The 17,737-nt window shown below is 38.9% G+C and overlaps 1 protein-coding gene across 7 annotated transcripts in view; it reads right to left on the reverse strand.

Annotated features, from left to right (window-relative positions):
• Nucleotides 1-16,379, reverse strand: part of pcdh15 (protocadherin related 15) — a 238,136-nt gene extending 221,757 nt beyond the window's left edge. For 5 of the 7 annotated variants that reach the window (XM_023962992.1, XM_023962994.1, XM_023962993.1 and 2 more), the window contains exon 1: nucleotides 15,990-16,379. The gene's annotated coding sequence lies outside the window, so the exon portion shown is untranslated. The remainder of the gene's footprint in view (nucleotides 1-15,989) is intronic. The other 2 variants (XM_023962996.1, XM_023962995.1) reach the window with 1 other exon arrangement.
• Between the last annotated feature and the right edge of the window lie 1,358 nt (nucleotides 16,380-17,737).

Raw genomic sequence — 17,737 nt, forward strand, 5'->3', positions numbered from 1 at the left:
TAAAAGAAAACAGCTTCATTTATTGCAAAGTTAACATCCTTTTGACAGAAGGCACACATGACCAACAAAAGCAACTCAAATATGTATAGCCTTCATTAATACAACAGCTTGAATAGACAAGATTATTGAAATTTAAAATACATTCACAATTTGGAAACAGTGACCCAAATACTCTTTCCATACAACATGTTTATTACTCTGAGCTAAAAGTAGCCTTTTTATCCGATTAAAATAAATTACAATCAGTCTTCGGCTTATAGGATATTTATATTAAATCTTATATTTTTTAATTACATTAACAAAACTGGGTTTAAATACAGAGCATATGTTTTCTGTTAGCTTGATTTAACGTACAAACGTTAGTGTGTGCAGCCGGATTTACACTGGTCCTTCTGTGGTGCCTCTCCATTGTGTTGTGTTAACACAAAAATACAACATTTATTAATCGATCGAAATGTTCACATCCCCTCTGTCATGTCTGCGTATGACGTCCGTCCCTCCGCAATGAAAGCTTTATGCAGGAGTTTTCTTTCCAGTCTGTCGACACCTCGGTATCCCGGCAAAAAGCCGGAGAGACAGGAAATGGGTCTGGTTTTCAAAATAAAAACTTTGTTGCCCTTGTAAAGTAAAATTTTATACTATTTTATTTTATATTTAAAGGGCCTACCAGGCAGAATCATTTTTTGAGCTTTTAAGTGTATTAAAATGTTCATTCCTCACAACAAAAAAAGCCCCAAAGTTATGTTTTGATCCATTTACGTCATCTCACAAGCTAACGTAGACAAGTGAGAACAGCCCCTTCCAGGAAGAGTCTGCCCTGCCAGCACCGCCTCCAGGCTAACACACACACCGACCTTTTCTGTGGAGCTAGCAGTGATTGGCAAAAACGTTTTCATTTGAGATGCACAATATGCACATCCATCTTTGAGAAAAGTAATGATTTTTTTTGGTTTTCATGGGCGAAACACAGACACGCTGCTCTAAGTTGATGTCATAAATGGGGCGGCAGCTACAAGGAGTGAAGGCCAGAGATTGAGTCGTCAGACTTCTGGCTAGGAAAACAGCTCGCAAAAATAACTTTAAGTAAAAACGTGTTCTTTAGTGTGCCAATGGTGATATATTATTATTATTTGGATATTGTTTACTATAAAAGGCTTAAGAATACCATGGTATACGCCGTTTAGGGTGACGTTCCCACGTGATGATGCACATTAGCACTAGTTATACAATGGTCCAGGTGAATACCCGATTCTGATTGGCTGCTGGGTGTGCATTAACAAATGCTTATGCACAATGAGAATGCAAGCCTAAAAAAGAAGTTCCAGTCACAAAGCTTAAATGTTCACTGCACTGGCTACTTTAAAAAAAACTTTAGATTCATCATCTGGACAAAATCAATCAGTAAGAGGTGAACTTTCTCTCTGAACTGATGTTTTCTTTTAATCCATCATGATGATCAGCATAAATAATTTCAACGTAACAGTCCGCTTTTTGTGAAAAAAGTGATCCAAACTGAAAAAATGACAAGAATAAAGTACTAAAAAACTGATTGAATATGTATTTCTTTTGTAAGTGACCATGGGGTTAGTGGCTTTCGAAGTGTGCTTTTTCAATATTAACACACTGGAACCAGGCTTCCATGGCGTGCGTTAATTTCTGATAATGCATACTTTGTCGCCCATTAACAATTACATTAACAACTTGTCGACAATGGATAACGAAAGCTTCATTTTGGAAGTACAAAAACACAATGTATATAATTGAAGCCCAAGATGGCCACGAGAGAAGAGAGGGGATGAACTACTCAACACGTGGGTGGCAGGACAAACCGCTCATTGGGAAGCCAGGAAGGATGGGGAACGGAGACGCAACTGGGACAATGTCAACTAACAGTCGTGAAACCGACTCTCCATGCATTGCAAGAGACAGGTACGGCAAACAGACTAGTGTATGTCAGGTGTAACACCATGTCTGTAAAGTTATGCCACTAAATGACTTTAAAGCAGGTATAAAATTATATTTTTTAATGAACTAAACAATCATACATGTTTATCACTGGAAACCATGTGTTTCCTTGCTGTAAACTTTGATTAAAAGAAGACAGCAAATGTGATTACCCTCACTTTCCGAGCTTAATGTGACAAAGATCATGTTTTTTTTCTTTTTTCTTTATTGAAATGACTGAAGAAGGTTGTTCCAGCAAATGGCATTTTCAGTCCCAGAGGCTTGTGAAGTTTGATCCTATATGGAGAAAAAAATCACTTATAGTACTGAAGCAGAAAGTCATTTTCTGCATTGAATGTACTACCACTCACTGCAGAAGTAATGGGCCTTGACCATGTGCATTTACACATTTGACAACCCAGAGCGCCATACCCGACATTCAGCAAAAACACCAGATTCCTCATCTTTCAGAGTGTGAAAGAACACACATGGACAGAGAGTTCTCAATAATTTTGCTTCTTCTATAAGAGAAGCAAAGTCATACATTTTTCCCCCTTTTTTTGCTGTTTAATGGAAGATTTATCATAAACATTTAGAGAAGTATTTTCCCCCTTTTTGCTACTGTTCTTTTTCCCAAGCTTAGACCTTATCCTGCTCATTAAAGGCCCAGCCCTTCTTATTCCTTTGTGCCTGTCATGTTCAAATAGCATTTTCAAGTCCTTGTTAGGCTGGATTAGTGACATTTTTGATACAAAGTGTCAAAGTCTGGGGGACTACAACATTTATTACACAAAAAAGAAAGTAAGGAGTGTTCAGCATAATTTTTTTTGCTCTGTTTTTTTTGGCATTGGAAAAAAAAGGATATCAACTTCGGATTATTTTAAATAGAAAACATTTATAACAAGATGCATCCCATTACATATGAGGAAAAAAAAGTGAACCTTTAATAGAAGCTATAATGTATGCACCAACATGCCAAAAAGTAGAGCAGCAAACTTCAAAAACTGCAAGCCATCGACCAAGAATTTCCAAGGATTGCAAAGAATCAGACAGATACTGCAAAATAAATAAATAAATACATAAAAAACGTTCCATTTTCCTCCTGATGCGTTATTTGTCAATTTATTAACTGAAGTCTCACAATGTTTTCTACCATTACCTCCCAGGAATTAGGATCTAAATGTATAACCCTCTTTATTGCCTGTATGCTTTAACTGGACTTGTAATTTGGTTTTGTAATATGTTTGGCATTTCAGAACACAGGCTCATCCCGACTGATGTCTAATGTTACGCAGTGAGGTTAATTAAATGCTGTGCTTTTTTTTGACCTGCTGCCACGCACTCAAATCTCGTTCAACTCAATCGATACTTCCAATCTGAGAGTCCAAAAGCATTACAATAACACTGCTAAAATCATAGTGGTAGGCGACATCGTACCTTGTTTGATTTTTTTAAAAAGGCATTTCAAGAGGAAACTACCTTGATCATATTGATTAAATAAATAAAATCTATGCAAACATACATTTGCATTAAGGTTGTTTAAAGACAGCTGTGGTTGTCATTGACAGTTTTGTAAGAACTCAAGGCTGTTGGGTTATGAAAAAGCAAATGCACTGAGCATCATTAAAAATACACAACAAATGCAGAATGGAATCTGCATTTGAATGTAGCAGAGAGGCACACAGCTTTAAGTTGCAGTTCACTAAAATGGTAAATTTAAATCTCAATTGAATGTATGTTAATTAGAAAAAAAATACTTTCCCGTCGTTTTGGGGGTTTTCTGCATAATGTACACTACCTGACACTGTTATTTAGAATGTTTTTATTTGTGTAGATGACATCTAAAGGTCTTTTTAGCTGTTGCTATATTATACTACAAGAATAATTAATGGCTTTAATTTAGCACAGTTTAATTTGAGGAGCTCCAAATTTTATTTTATTTATTTTGTAGCAAGTTAAACAAAACCATATGATTTGCTTTAAAAAAAAAAGTTTGGTCAAATAAACCTAGTTTGTCTTTACCTTAAAATCTAATAAATGTACAAAACAATTAAGGACTTAGTTTGTCAGCCATTGCGACTTCAGTGTTTACCATTTTCTATCATCTGTTACATTACAATTGTGTAAACATATAAAACACTTGTATTGTTACTTGAACCAGCCAGCTTTGAGAATAAACGTGCAACATTATTATTCCATCCTCTTTTAAAACGGACTCTTTCATTTTTAAACCACACAATTTTCTGAAAGGTTGATGGAACGTATAACTTTGTCGTCAGACCTGGGAGAATGAAATTATTAAAAACATTAGGTATTTTTGGTAATTTAAATTAGGTAAACATTAGGTATTCGTGAAGCTAGTCAAACAGAACGAAATTCTGCCACCTCAAAAACCTTTATTTATTTATTTAGCAATTGATGCTGACAGTTACCATGACATGACACCGGTAAAAAAATTACTAATTTGTTCCCACAAAACAGTATTTCATTCACTCGAAATAACTGTGACCTTTTTACAAACCCCCTGTTTTCAACCAGAAATAAAATTAAATGCTTCTGGTTACATTTTTACTGTAAATAAGATAAATGGTTTAAAGCAATAATATAAATAAAATATATTTTGCCACTGTATCTCTGATGTTTTCATTGACTATAGCCGGGCTGCCCCGTGCCGCGGATGGCGGAACTTGTTTGCTCGCTATGCCGGCACCTGGGCAACTGGCTGGCTGGCAGACAGAGAGAGCGCTGCTGCAGGATGGGAAGGCAGCCAGCTCGGAACTCCCACATCTTATATATTTCCTATTTTGATCAAGAAAATAATAAAAAGATCCTCTAGTTTGATTCTTGTATTTATTTTCCCCCTCTTGAACTAATGTGGGTGACAAAGACACAGGAGTAGCTGCGGAAAGCGGCTTTTGCCGCAGGACAGAGGGAAGCTCAGAGTACCGGCAGAGACTCTGAATGATCTCATGAACCCAGACACGCAGACGTGATTACCTATGCTTTTGTTGAGCTTTTAAAAATAAATAAATCTGATCTCTAAACACCTTCAGTGTCTTCCATGCATTTGGGACATAAACAGATAGAGAATTTGAGTTGGTTTGTGTTGATTCAGATAAATGATTTAATGGAAACAGTGTTAATAAACATTTTGCAAAGTGAAATTTGGCAAATCTAACAAAGTACATGAGAAGATGTTTTATTTTCCACAAAATCGGGGCTAGCCCGAAAAGAGACAACCCAACAACAATATATAACAAATGAATTAAACAAATTCTAATTTAAAGGGAACGATTTAATTATTTCAAGGGAACGATTTAACTATTTCATGGGAAGGAATTACTATTTCGTGGGAATGAATTACTACTGTGTGGGAACCTCTTTTTTCTTCGTGGGAACTAAATACTTTTTCGTGGGAACAAAATCCTAATTCGTAGGAACGAGTTAATTATTTTTTTACCCATGTCAGGTCACGGGCTCCATAAACAGTAGTTTTATGCGATCTGTGTAGATTCTCTAATTTGTTCATTTTGCAGTCTTTTCTATGAAAAATTAATGAAATATTAAAAGAAACAAACCACAATAATTATGCTTGTTCATTAAACTGATATTATCAGGATGGAAAAAGAATAGATAGATAAATTGGTACTAGACCAATATTTAATATCCAGCACAGGACACAAAAATGTGTTTTACGACCAAAAAAACAGTTTTTTTATGTCAGATATTGATGTCTGAAAAAAAAATAAAACTTCAATTATGAGCACATATTAAAATTTCAAGTCTCAGTTTTATTGGGTCTTAAGTCTCCCTGCAACATGAGGTCATGACCTTATAGAATTGATAGGCAGACTCAGTTCTCCAGATAGGAAGCCTTTAATTTCCCCTAAACCACAGCTTCCTTCCAAAAGGGCTTTTCTGACTTTTAGAGGAGAATTACTGGACTTTTTTCAAAGAAAGTGGCAAAGTTCCACTGGGATAAAATGGCACCCTTTTAACCTTTTAAAAGTCCTGGTCAGAGCACCAATTTCTTTCGAAAGGAACACTTCATTTGCAAAGCCAATTTCTGTCTGGGATTACATTTTTCATCTGTATTCTAGAGTGCATTGACAGCTGATTTTGATCTCGTTCTTAACCCAGACCTAAGGACAAATATCTAGTCTTTTATTCTACTTTACACACAAACACAAAAGTGAAACCATGGCACAATTTCAATAAGGCAGATCTACCTCACCTTCAGGTGATCCGGGTTGCGGATTTTCACTCCACACTTTACTCAATAATTAGTCTTTACTTTGAACCAAGAGCTAAAGTGCTCACTTTCTTCACAAACAAACACAATCAAATTCCTGCCTTTAAATTCATTGAAGATTGTTTATCTGCATTCCTTCAATTCAGCACAGACTGGCCTTTAACCACCATCAGCGTCTGGCCTCAGGGGTCTCTTCACTCGATACGAGGTCATCCCAAGCAGGCAAGATGTCTCTGGCTCAGAGCCCAAACGCCAATATGGACTATTTATGCGTCAATAATAAATCTTTCAATCACACTTTCAGTGTCTATCTGAAATGAATGCAGCGTGTAAAACTTTAAAGTTCATGTGCATCTGTGTCCAAATGTCTTGGCAAAATAGTTTATTCTGGAACATTTTGGTTGTGTTAAAAATTGTCACCAAAAACACAGTTCTCATAAAAATTCCATTACGCTCTGAAGAAAATGAAAATAATAATCATCTGATGATTTGGAGAGACAAGAAAAGTCATTTTCTCTACTCTATTGAGGTAAACCTTCACCTTTCTGGGAGAAAAAAAAGTTTGTTTGTTTCTTAATTTTTTCCATTAAATAGTTAACCTCTTTTTAAAAGATCATTCACATTTTTTACACACAATAAACATTGTGTGATATCTGAAAATCTTAATTTTAAACTTCTATCACAGAGACTAAATAAAAAAAAAAAAATCAAAATCCTTTCTATATCATAACTGGCATTTTCTTGGCCATCCGTAGTCACTTCACAAATTTCATTAAATTAATGAAAGGAAAAATCAAAACACAAAGAAAAGCAGCTTCACTTAAATAACACATTTTAGAATCCAAAAATATAAGATCAATTCAAAGGAATTAAACATTCACCAATCACAGATGTGGAGAGGTTACATCACTCTACTCGCTTTTTCACAGCATCCTCAAACCTGTCTAGTCTAAAAGCACAATTATACCACCAGGTCAGAAAAAGACAATACCTAAGGCATGCTGTTTTGACGCCATAGCAAGAACCCAAAAGGTGGACATCAGAAACCACAAACAAGACAGCAACAGTCCCATGATGACCAAATGAGTTAAAGCCCTTTTCGGTCTCTCATAAAGATCCAAAATGAGCACCTTTTTTATTTATTTATTAATTTCCTTTTGGCAGCTTTCTTTGGTGACCAGTTTATGACATAATTGGAGAGGATTTAAAGATTTAACAGCACCAAAGCAGCTGTCAAAAACATTTATGTCAGACTTTAGACCCTCAAAACTCAGTCAGCTTCTCAGCTTAAAAGGTTTTCTTCCTACTCCTTTTCTATTGCATTTTCTTTAATGTTCACTTTATGTACTTTTTCAACTTTTCAATAAACATTGAAGAAACTTCTTCTTTGACATTCTGGGGCATTTCGGTAGAGATAAGCATGCCAGTTTTGTTTCACTACAGTTTTTACAGAATAAAAAAAGTAACACTCAAATAACAAACATGCCTTATATGTTAAATGGTGTATATTTATAATCCGCTTTTCTACCTTCCTCAAAAGCCCAAAGCACTTTACGGTTACACACACATTCACACACTGATGGCGGCTCCATTGTCAAACATTGGCGCCATCCTTCCACCAGAGGCAGCGTGGGGTTAATGCCTTGCCCAAGGACTCTTCGACACATGGGCAGGCAAGGCAGGATCAAATTTATAAGTCAAAATACTTTAAATTGATATATTAAAACCAACTTTACTCCCACTTAAGTTTAAGATTCTGTTCTGATATTTTTTTCTCTCATATACTTGAAAACTGACATATACTGATTGATTTATGTGTTTTAAATTATCTCGAGTGACTGATAGTTGAAAGTAGACATATCTATAGTATAACTGATTCTGTGCCAGTCAGACTTCCAAACCATCATATGAGTGACAAAAACTGTCACATCACATGCAGCGACACAACCTGGAACGCCGTATTTGCAGAAAATGATCCCTTCATGCATTCTCTGAAATGTGATCACTGAAGTGATGTGAAGATTGTCCAAGAAATAAAAATGACTTCAACAGACTTTTATCAGTCAAGAAAGGATCCCTCTCAAACACCCATACACGCACACACATTTTACAAGGAAGGTGGGACCTGGGTCCATCTGTCCCCTACCCCTTCCCTGGTGGGGGGTGCGGGCCCCTTGGCGATGGCGGCCGTGTCCCTTGGGTGCCGGCTCCCTGGGCCCGGCGGTGCTCTCTCCGCACGGTGGGGGGGTTCATATTACACCTGAGCCGGGGGTGTTCGTATCCCTGGGGGGTGGGTCCTGGTCCTTGCCCCTGGGCGCTGGGCCCCGCCAAACTTCCAACATGGCCGAGCCTGGTCGGGCCATATTTATAACATCCCTTGTGGGCCGCCCTTTTTTCCCCGGGGTTCCCCCCTCCTGGGCGGGGGCGGCGGGCCCCTGCCTTGCTCCTACCTGGACCAACCGTGGGCCGGGTGGGTGGCTGCCTGGAGTGCGGAGCGGGTCTCCCTTGGGGGGTCCTGGCTCGTACCTGGGGTCGGGGCGGGGGGATGCCCGGAACTCCTGGGTGGTGGTGGGGTGCTCGTCTGGGGCTGTGGGCGTCCCTCTCCGGTGGGGCCCTGCGTTGGGCTCTTCCGGCGCGGCGGGGGGCTGCTTTCCTGGCTGGGCTGGGGCGGCGCTCTCTTTTCCTCTGCGCCTCCCTGCTCTCTGGCTCTGGGGGCCTCGCGGCGGTCCGGCTGGCCCTGGCCTGGGTGGCGGTCTTGGTCGCCCGGGGGGCGGTTGTTCCCTGCCTGTTCCCGTGTGGCGTTGGGGGAATTCCGGCTGCCGCTGCTGCTGCGGCGGGGGTATGGGTGTGGGGGTGGCCGGGCGCTCCTCCTCCTTCTTTTCACATTCCACCATCCATTTTAGAAGAACATAAACACTCACCTGAGCACAGGTGTTAGCTCACCTTTGCACTAATAGTTTGCATGATTGAATGAATGAAATATTTCACACTAGTTGGTTTAAAGGCATAGGTATGCGTTCGTGAACACTATCTGTTTTGTGTGCATGTTGACATGTGGACATTTTTGCGGCTAGCAGGTGTGTTGATAATATTTGAGTGTGTGTGAACAGGCCCCGCCCTTTTTGTACTACATTTGAACCGTACCGTAACGATAAACAACCAGTAAACCTGTCTGCTCTATGCTGCTTCATGGTCTTACCCCCCTTCCCCTCCTATTATCACCCTCCTACCCCCCCCTCTCTCTAACGTCCCTCTCTCTTCTTCCCCTCTTTCCTTTTCCGTCCGGTCCAACACCAAAGATTTTCAAACATGATTGAAATTAATAAATTTTGGCCTCAATTACAAAAGGGGTTTATTCAGACATACCTTTGGTTTGTCTGAAGATGAATAACCCCTCTTGTTAAAATAAAATATGTCCAACACAAGAGGCCCTCAGCTCTCATCTGTTTGCCTAGCTGTTGGACAGGACAAGTTAAAAGAAAAAAAAAAAAAAAAGATTTATGTGTTTTAAATTATCTCGAGTGACTGATAGTTGAAAGTAGACATATCTATAGTATAACTGATTCTGTGCCAGTCAGACTTCCAAACCATCATATGAGTGACAAAAACTGTCACATCACATGCAGCGACACAACCTGGAACGCCGTATTTGCAGAAAATGATCCCTTCATGCATTCTCTGAAATGTGATCACTGAAGTGATGTGAAGATTGTCCAAGAAATAAAAATGACTTCAACAGACTTTTATCAGTCAAGAAAGGATCATCATTATCTCTGACTAAAATGACTCCCTTGTATAAAGATAATCCTTAATGCATGATACCACTGAGTTAACATGCCTGCTGAATCTATAATTTTCAATTGTAAACACCTGTGAGCTTACTGATCCAAACTAGGCTGTGTTAGGTAAAAACACATATAGAAAAAATAGCAAATTACCGTGTTTTGTCATTATTACTCAAAAGCAAAACTGCTCCACACTCAAAACCAAACGACAAAACAAATAAAGTATTGATTATGGTTAATATATTGGAGCCGAGCAAATGAAAAATCACTAATTTCCTTAAAAGCAGAAAATCATCAAAATTCAACAAAAGGAGAGCTAACTGAAACCAACTGCTTACTTCCAAATGTCCTAACTGTTTAAGATTTACTCTGAATGTGTGTTAATCATGTTTAGAGTCTGCCCCATCTTTATCCACTGTTCTGGCATTTATGCTCATTGCACTCACCTGTTCTCCAGTGGTTATATACTCCTTTCGCTCAAGACTTGTCTTCATCTGTAACCTTTCAGCTTTGTGATCACGTCTATGTTTGCCTGTCTGTTTTACAGAATTTTGATTTGGGGTCCACCATTAGCCCTTGTGTCTCTGTATGGATTTGTGAGATTATTTATCTATTTTATTTTTATTTTATCTGGATAAATTAACTTGGATCTTTATAGCAGAAAAATTAGCGTTTCTGAAACATCTGAAGCATTCTATTTTAAAGATCTACTGGACTAATGCATAAAGAGTGGTAGTCATCACAGTCTTGTCTAGTTAACTGTTTGCTTCTCTTAATTTGTGTGCACCGTTCAGCATATCCCTTCAGGGGTCGCCACAGCCAATCAGCTTACACTAATTCGCACAGGGGGTTAGGCAGAGATTTTTATGCCAGATACCCTTCCTGACACAATCCTATGTTTTATCTGGGCTGGGGACCAGCACAGGGTAGACTTGAACCTCCTTGTGGCTACATACTATAGTTAGGCAGTAGTGCTGAGGGTCTTGCCCAAGGACCCACGCTGGACGAGGCTCATCACGCCCCTGGGAAACAAACCTTGATTTCCAACGTATCAGTCCTACATGCAGCCAATTGAGCCATCCGGCCGTTTCTCCTAATTTGCCCCTCTGGTTCTAGAACGGCTCCCTGCTGCTCTTAACCTGAGAGCAAGGTCCTGTGCCTGTTCCAATCATGTCTGGTGCTAAAACGGTTCATTTCTCACAGTTATTGAGGTTTTGGGCTCCAAATAGGATGCACTCTGTCAAAGTGTTAAGATGTTAAAGTCAAGTTATTTGAGAAACGGATGAACCCCTTTTTATATACATTTATAAGGAAAAACGTAAGCTAAATTGCTCTTGTTATAAAATAAACAGTGAAAGCAGTGTTATAAAAACATCAATATGAAAATACTGTAAAGAAACATATACTGTCACACCAGCAAATTGAATCTAAATCTAAACATAAACAACAATGTATGTTATCTGCCTGCACTCTCAAATGCTTCAGCCACTGTTTGTCATTCCTATAGCCATAATAGAACTGCTCACCCCCTTGTATTCTGTCTGTGTTTGTAAAGAAAAATTCCTTCTGGAGGTGCATCAAATATGGATTTATTTTAATAGAAATTGAGAGTGAAAAATAAATGCATGCTAACCTCAACACAGTAACAATAAAGATAACATATTGAACCATTAAGCAGGAAGTGGAACTAATAGATCAGTTCATATAGATTAACGTAGAGGTTTATAGTGATTTACCAGCTAGATTATGCTTATTACATGGACTTTAACTAAGAGCAGGAAAACAGAAGAGCATCTTTTTGCCTTAATCTAATTGTTTAAAGGCTTAAAAATCAACAGCATGATAACTACCCAATTTCCGCCTCCGCAGCTGCTGTAATGGTAAGTTCCCACTTCAACACCGCCATTAAAAAACGGAAAATTCTGCAAAACCAAAACACTATTATGCAGCGCCTTTATTACACACATCTGATGACTGTTTCATGGAAGAATGGCTGCACATGGCACCTACTCACAAAGCTTACACACTTGCACTCCCGGGAGCTAATCAGCCCAAGTCAAGTTCCTACTGGTAGATTTGCTGCTTAAGGCTAGAGGGTTAATTCATTTTGAAAAAATGAACTTTATTTTAATGTGGATATGTTCTTACAGAGACCAGCAATCATACCCTAAAGTCCAGTTTTTCTTCTGGCCAACAAACAATTAATGGAAAAACCATGGGTGTTAATCTACTGACACACCGGGCATGTGTCGTGCGTTTAAAGAACCCACTAAACGTGGGTTTTTAATAAATGCACATTTTGCCCATAGTTTTCACGCTGGACAAGCAGTGAGGGGCTTCTTCTTTTTCTACTGTTTACTAGTGCAAGCGGGGCAAATCTTGTTCCAGACTTTTCCTTTCAAAGCTGAATTCTGAAATATGAAAGACTTGGTGTCATATAATTCTGACCCGGCACAATACCCCAATTATTAATTTCTCCTCTATGATCAATTTCCAAACGGTTGGCATCTCTTTGAATTAAAAGAGACAGCATCTATACACCACTACGAAATCGAACTCCCTAAATGGTCAAAGTTTGACCTGGTTTAACTTTCAACACATGTTTTGCACATAGAACCCAAAAACGGTTGTAGAAAATTGTGCAGTTATGCGTGAACATGAGAGTTTTTAACGCAGGAACACATAATGTGGTACATGTGTTTAATTTTCCTTAGAAGTGGTCGCTTAAACGTGCATTGCTGAGGCCAGTATGAACGTAGCTTTACAGAAAAAACTGCAACTATTCTGCTCAAATCCTTAACTGGTAATTTCAAAGTTTAAGACATGATTCATACTCTCTGTAAACCAGGGCTGCACAGTATGAGAAAAAACTTGGGATTTGGGATATTTGTGATCAACATTGTGATGACGATATAACTTGCAATACATGAACAAATAGCAAAAGAACCAAATATATAATTTCCATTTCACTGCAACAGTTTGATTTAAATAAAAGTCAACTTGCAGTAACTTAAATTACACTCAAAATGACCCTCGTCTACATAGAAGGCGAGCATCTAACATAAAAGGGGTCCATCCGATTGGTCAAATGCATAAAGGGATTTCTTTGATTCGTTAAATGCTCCAAGTTGTTATAAGATTGTTTTAGCACATTTAAGGTTACCATTTATCGCAATTTTCGCTCACATTTGCGAAATGTTATGCGTATTGCGCACCTTGACATTGCGATAACGATAAATTTGAAAAATTATTTAGCAAGGCTATTGTAAACCACCAATCAAATATCAGCCTGTATCTAAATTAGGAAATGACAAACCTAATTGACACTTTCTGTTTTTTTGCTGTGGAAATGAGAGCCCAAAAATAAAAACAACAAACAAAAAAACTGCTTAAACTAAAGTAATAAAAAAGCAAAAAAATAAACAAAACCAGTGTAAAGTTTTAACTACCTGTAGGTTTCCTTGCCCTGAAACCAGCTTTAATGTATGTATTCATCTCTTCTATGCATGCCTCAGTGGAGACCAGGACAGAGATTACAACTACAGCTGCCAGCCATGTGGATTGTTGGGGCTCCATATGACCTAATGGAGGTGTGTGTGTATGTGAGGGGGGGGGGGGGGGGGATTATTTACTTGTGCAATTTGGGCTCAGGGCTTTGTGGTGTTAACAAAATGAATCATGCCACCTTTACCTTGCCACGTTACCATTTTTTTATACGTGTCAACAGAAATTCACAAAGCAGCTGTTGTGTTCATGAAGTATTTCAAGAAAATTACATTTCCCATCATTTTTCATGAATCAAAATAAAAGCTTAAGCCGTTATCGAACAAAGGTATAAAAGCTTTAAACTGCATTGAAACCACATAACTTGCAGAACAAAAGGTTAAGTGGACTAGATTTATTGCAACATATTATATTTTATTAAAAGTAGGCGTTCCAGTCACATTCCAGTCACATAGTGTTCACATCAGGTGCAGCTTTTTTTTGGACTGTCTTCAGCAAACGGTTCCCACAATTCCTTTTTTTTTTTTCTGCATTAAGAGAGCTACATTTCTATATTCTGTTAAACACCTGCACCAGCTTCCACTCATGTGCAGCGATTGTCCACCTGCAACATTTCACATGTCTGAATTATCTCACAACCCCAATGCCCTGGGACAAAACCACCAGTTTAAAAACATGTTTTTCACAGTATAAGTGCACTAATGGTGACTTTCAATGGAAGAGATTGTGAAATTCAAGGGAGCTGTACTTTGGGAGTTTGGATGCTGAGATGAGTGAATATGTCCTACTTCTCCAGCTGCCTAACAATTCTACTTTGTCATTCATTTTCACATTTAGTTATTCCGTTTTTTGCACCCTGTTGTTTTGTTTTGCTTAGTTTTCATTGCTCTTCTCTTGCTCAAGTTGAATGTTTGCACATTTCTTTGGTGTGTTACTCTGTAAGCTAGAGATTGATCTATCCCCCTTGTTGGTTCTGGACAGAATTCTGCACACCAATGCAGTTGCATGCTGCCATAATAGATAAATCTCTCTGCCTGGCTGGCCATGTTTGATCTACAGGCTCTGTGGTCACACAGTGTTTCTCTACATATCACAGAAGCTCAGCTGGACCTTTAGAAACTTGATTTGCACCTTGCTTGCAAAAAAAAAAACAACAACGCAAAACACCACATTGTGTTGAAGTGTGTCTCAGATAAAATGTTGAGCCAGAGGCATGGATGAGAAACGTGAGTGAGTGTGACCACGAAGAGTCACTATAATATATGTTTTGGATTCCTCTGCTCCTTCACAACTCTCGAATATTATGTAAACTCATTCTGTTAATCTTTACCCTAAAGCCAAAGGAAACATCTTTAACCTTCAATAAATGATTTATTTTTCTCACTTTCTCTTTAAGCCCGCTTTCAGTCCTCTTTCAAATACCTCAATCATCAGACGCTATGCCACGGAATGAGCCATGACAATCTGCTGCCTATGGAGCTGGACACCGGCAGAATGTCAATGGACTCGGGCTGGCCAGAGCCAGCTCTTCATCTCTCATTTCCCAAATGTGTGCCTCTGGAAAGAACGGGCCAACCCCTAGATTGAAAAAGACATCCTGCAGCTATGCTTTTCAAATATTCCCTGCACACTTACAAAGCATTACCCCGACCAGAAACTGTTGAGAACTGTAGCAAGCGTAAAACAACATGACGGCAGAGAAGGGAGGGTGAGAAGAAGAAACGGAAGACTTTTAAACACATCCTTGAAAAATGTGATAATTGGATCATGCAGCTTTTCTTGCTGCAAACTGGAAGCGGCGCATATTCCAAGGAGCCAGAAATTCTGGATTGTGGCAGTCAGATAAATGCCTACCAATCTTCAAGAGCCTGCCTTGAAACAAATGGCCAAAAAAAGGCACTTTTCAGGGTTGACAGTCAGTTCAAACATGTTTAACAAACTTTGTCAAAAGCCTTGATTGCTGAACCATCACCAGAAGCTTTAGTTCTTATACAAAATAAAACAGTTGGATGCTGTAATCCTTCTGTGCAGAGTTGGAGCAGAGGTGAACAGCAGCACACGGTCTGAATTCCTATGCAGAGACAGTCTGCTGAAGCAGCAGCATCATAACATTTTCTCTACAGCTGTTTACAGATCTGTGCATGATTTTCTTTGCAGTCACTGACAACAAGCAAAGAGTTTAGAAGTAGGGAAAAACGCGTCAAATAAGAATGATCTTATTACTTGTGTGTGCTGAAGTCTGCAAATTTGACCATCGCCACACATTAAGCATCCCTGGACAAAGTTGTTCGTGTGTGCATTTTGAGGGGCAGCTGTTCCCCGACACTTTCCGTGTGATTTTCAGAAAAAAAGGCATTGCCGAGGCGCGTGCGCGTAACAGGCTCTAGAAGAGAATGTGAATAAAAAAGATGTTTTTTTTCTCCTCATCTATTTTTACCCAACTTCTCATCGTTAATCCTCAGACATCCTCTGGAAAAAACTCGACACCAAAATGGTTTCCTTACCTCACGGGCGCACCCGCTGTTCTCCAAGCGCTCCAAGGGTCATTGTGCAATTTTTAAAAAGGACAAAATGCAGGAGTGATGAGAAGTGGGTTACGCTGCACAGTACTTAATCCCCTTTCTTAATGTCCTTCAGACGTCGTCAGCACTCTAATCTTCAAAGCGCGGGGATCGGAGCTGGAGCGCTCACCAGCGCGTCCGTAATCTCACCACTTACGCGCGAGCCTCACTTTCTCTTGCTCAGATGACAAACTTAGCCATGTTTATTTCACTGAAGAGGGGAGCGCTGCAAATGTTCCTGCTTTCCAAAGTAAGACTGATTGCTCTGGAGCAACGTGGGCTGCTCAGATGGCTGGCTCATCCACGCACGCGGTGAACAACTCTCATCATCTAGACGCGATGAGAAGACGGTCAGAAAAAAAAAGAGAGAGAGATTCTCTGGGAGGATAAATCGATTATTTGTGCAGATTCACATCTGCGCCCTCATTTCTTGCGCTTTGGCGCCACCCAAAGTTGTGCCAGGTAATCCAAGGTCTCCCAGGTGTCATCGTGACCTGCCTCCCTTTGGAAACATTTGTACCATATTCTGGATTTTCACAATTTCCCTTAAAGGGGATTCTACAATGATTCTATAATGCATTGTGCTAATAATCTGACATCTTCTTTCACATGTAAAAACATTTTCTGAGATTACACTTCTTCTAAAATGATCAAAAATATCACTATGTCTGGAACACAAGTATATTAGAGAGGGAAAGAGAGAATAATTAATTTTTTTAGCATCAACATCAACTAACATATTTAAAGAAAGATTAATAACCAATCTGGCACACACATATTAGTGTGGTATTTATCCATTTTCTGATCCTGTTTCTGTTTTATCCCTTAAGGGGTCACAGGGCTGCCAGAGCCGAACATACTGTTGGGCGAAGGCGAGGTATACCCTGGAAAGGTTGCCAGTCTGTGGCAAAGCAGCAATCACACTCCAATGCATGAAAGCATTCACACCGAGTCCCATTAGGGACAATTTAGGGTAATCAATTCACTTATAGGGTGTATGTTTTTGGACTGTGGGAGGAGGCACCCAAAGAAAACCCTTGTATGCACAAGGAGAACGTACAAACTCCACACAGAAAGATCCCAGCCCAGACGGAGATCTTCTTGCTGTGAGGCAAGAGCGCTAACCACTGCACCACCTCACCTTGCAGCTTTGTGATATGTATTAAAGGGTTATGTATGATGTTAATGTGAAAAATCTTTATACTGATAATTTTGTTCAGATAAACTATTACATGGACCCTTATCACTGGAATCTACTATTTACATAATAGTTCAGGAAAAATTGTTGTGGGTAAAGTTTTGCTACATTTAGAAATCAATCCCTGAAACTACATTTGGTCACAAGAGAAGAATTTTTTTTTTTTTTTTGATTTTGAAATGGTTTATTTCAAGCAATCAAATAGAAATAATACACAAAAGCTATACAATCATCAGTTATACATTCATACAGTAACTAATCAAACTTAGGATAATTAGGCATATTAGTAGATATTGCTTGAAAGGGACTGGAAGGAAGCGAATTTATATAATCCCACCCCGTTATACTGTAACCATTTTATTACATGATTTATCAATATCCGGTTCCTAGCTTTTATCAAACAGAATTAAGAATCGTAAAGTATCAATAAAGCACATGACAAAGATGAATTACTTAATTATTATGTAAAAATAACTATTTCAGAAATCAACAT

The sequence above is a fragment of the Oryzias latipes genome, chromosome 15 (assembly GCF_002234675.1).
Source record: "Oryzias latipes chromosome 15, ASM223467v1".
NCBI lineage: Eukaryota > Metazoa > Chordata > Actinopteri > Beloniformes > Adrianichthyidae > Oryzias > Oryzias latipes.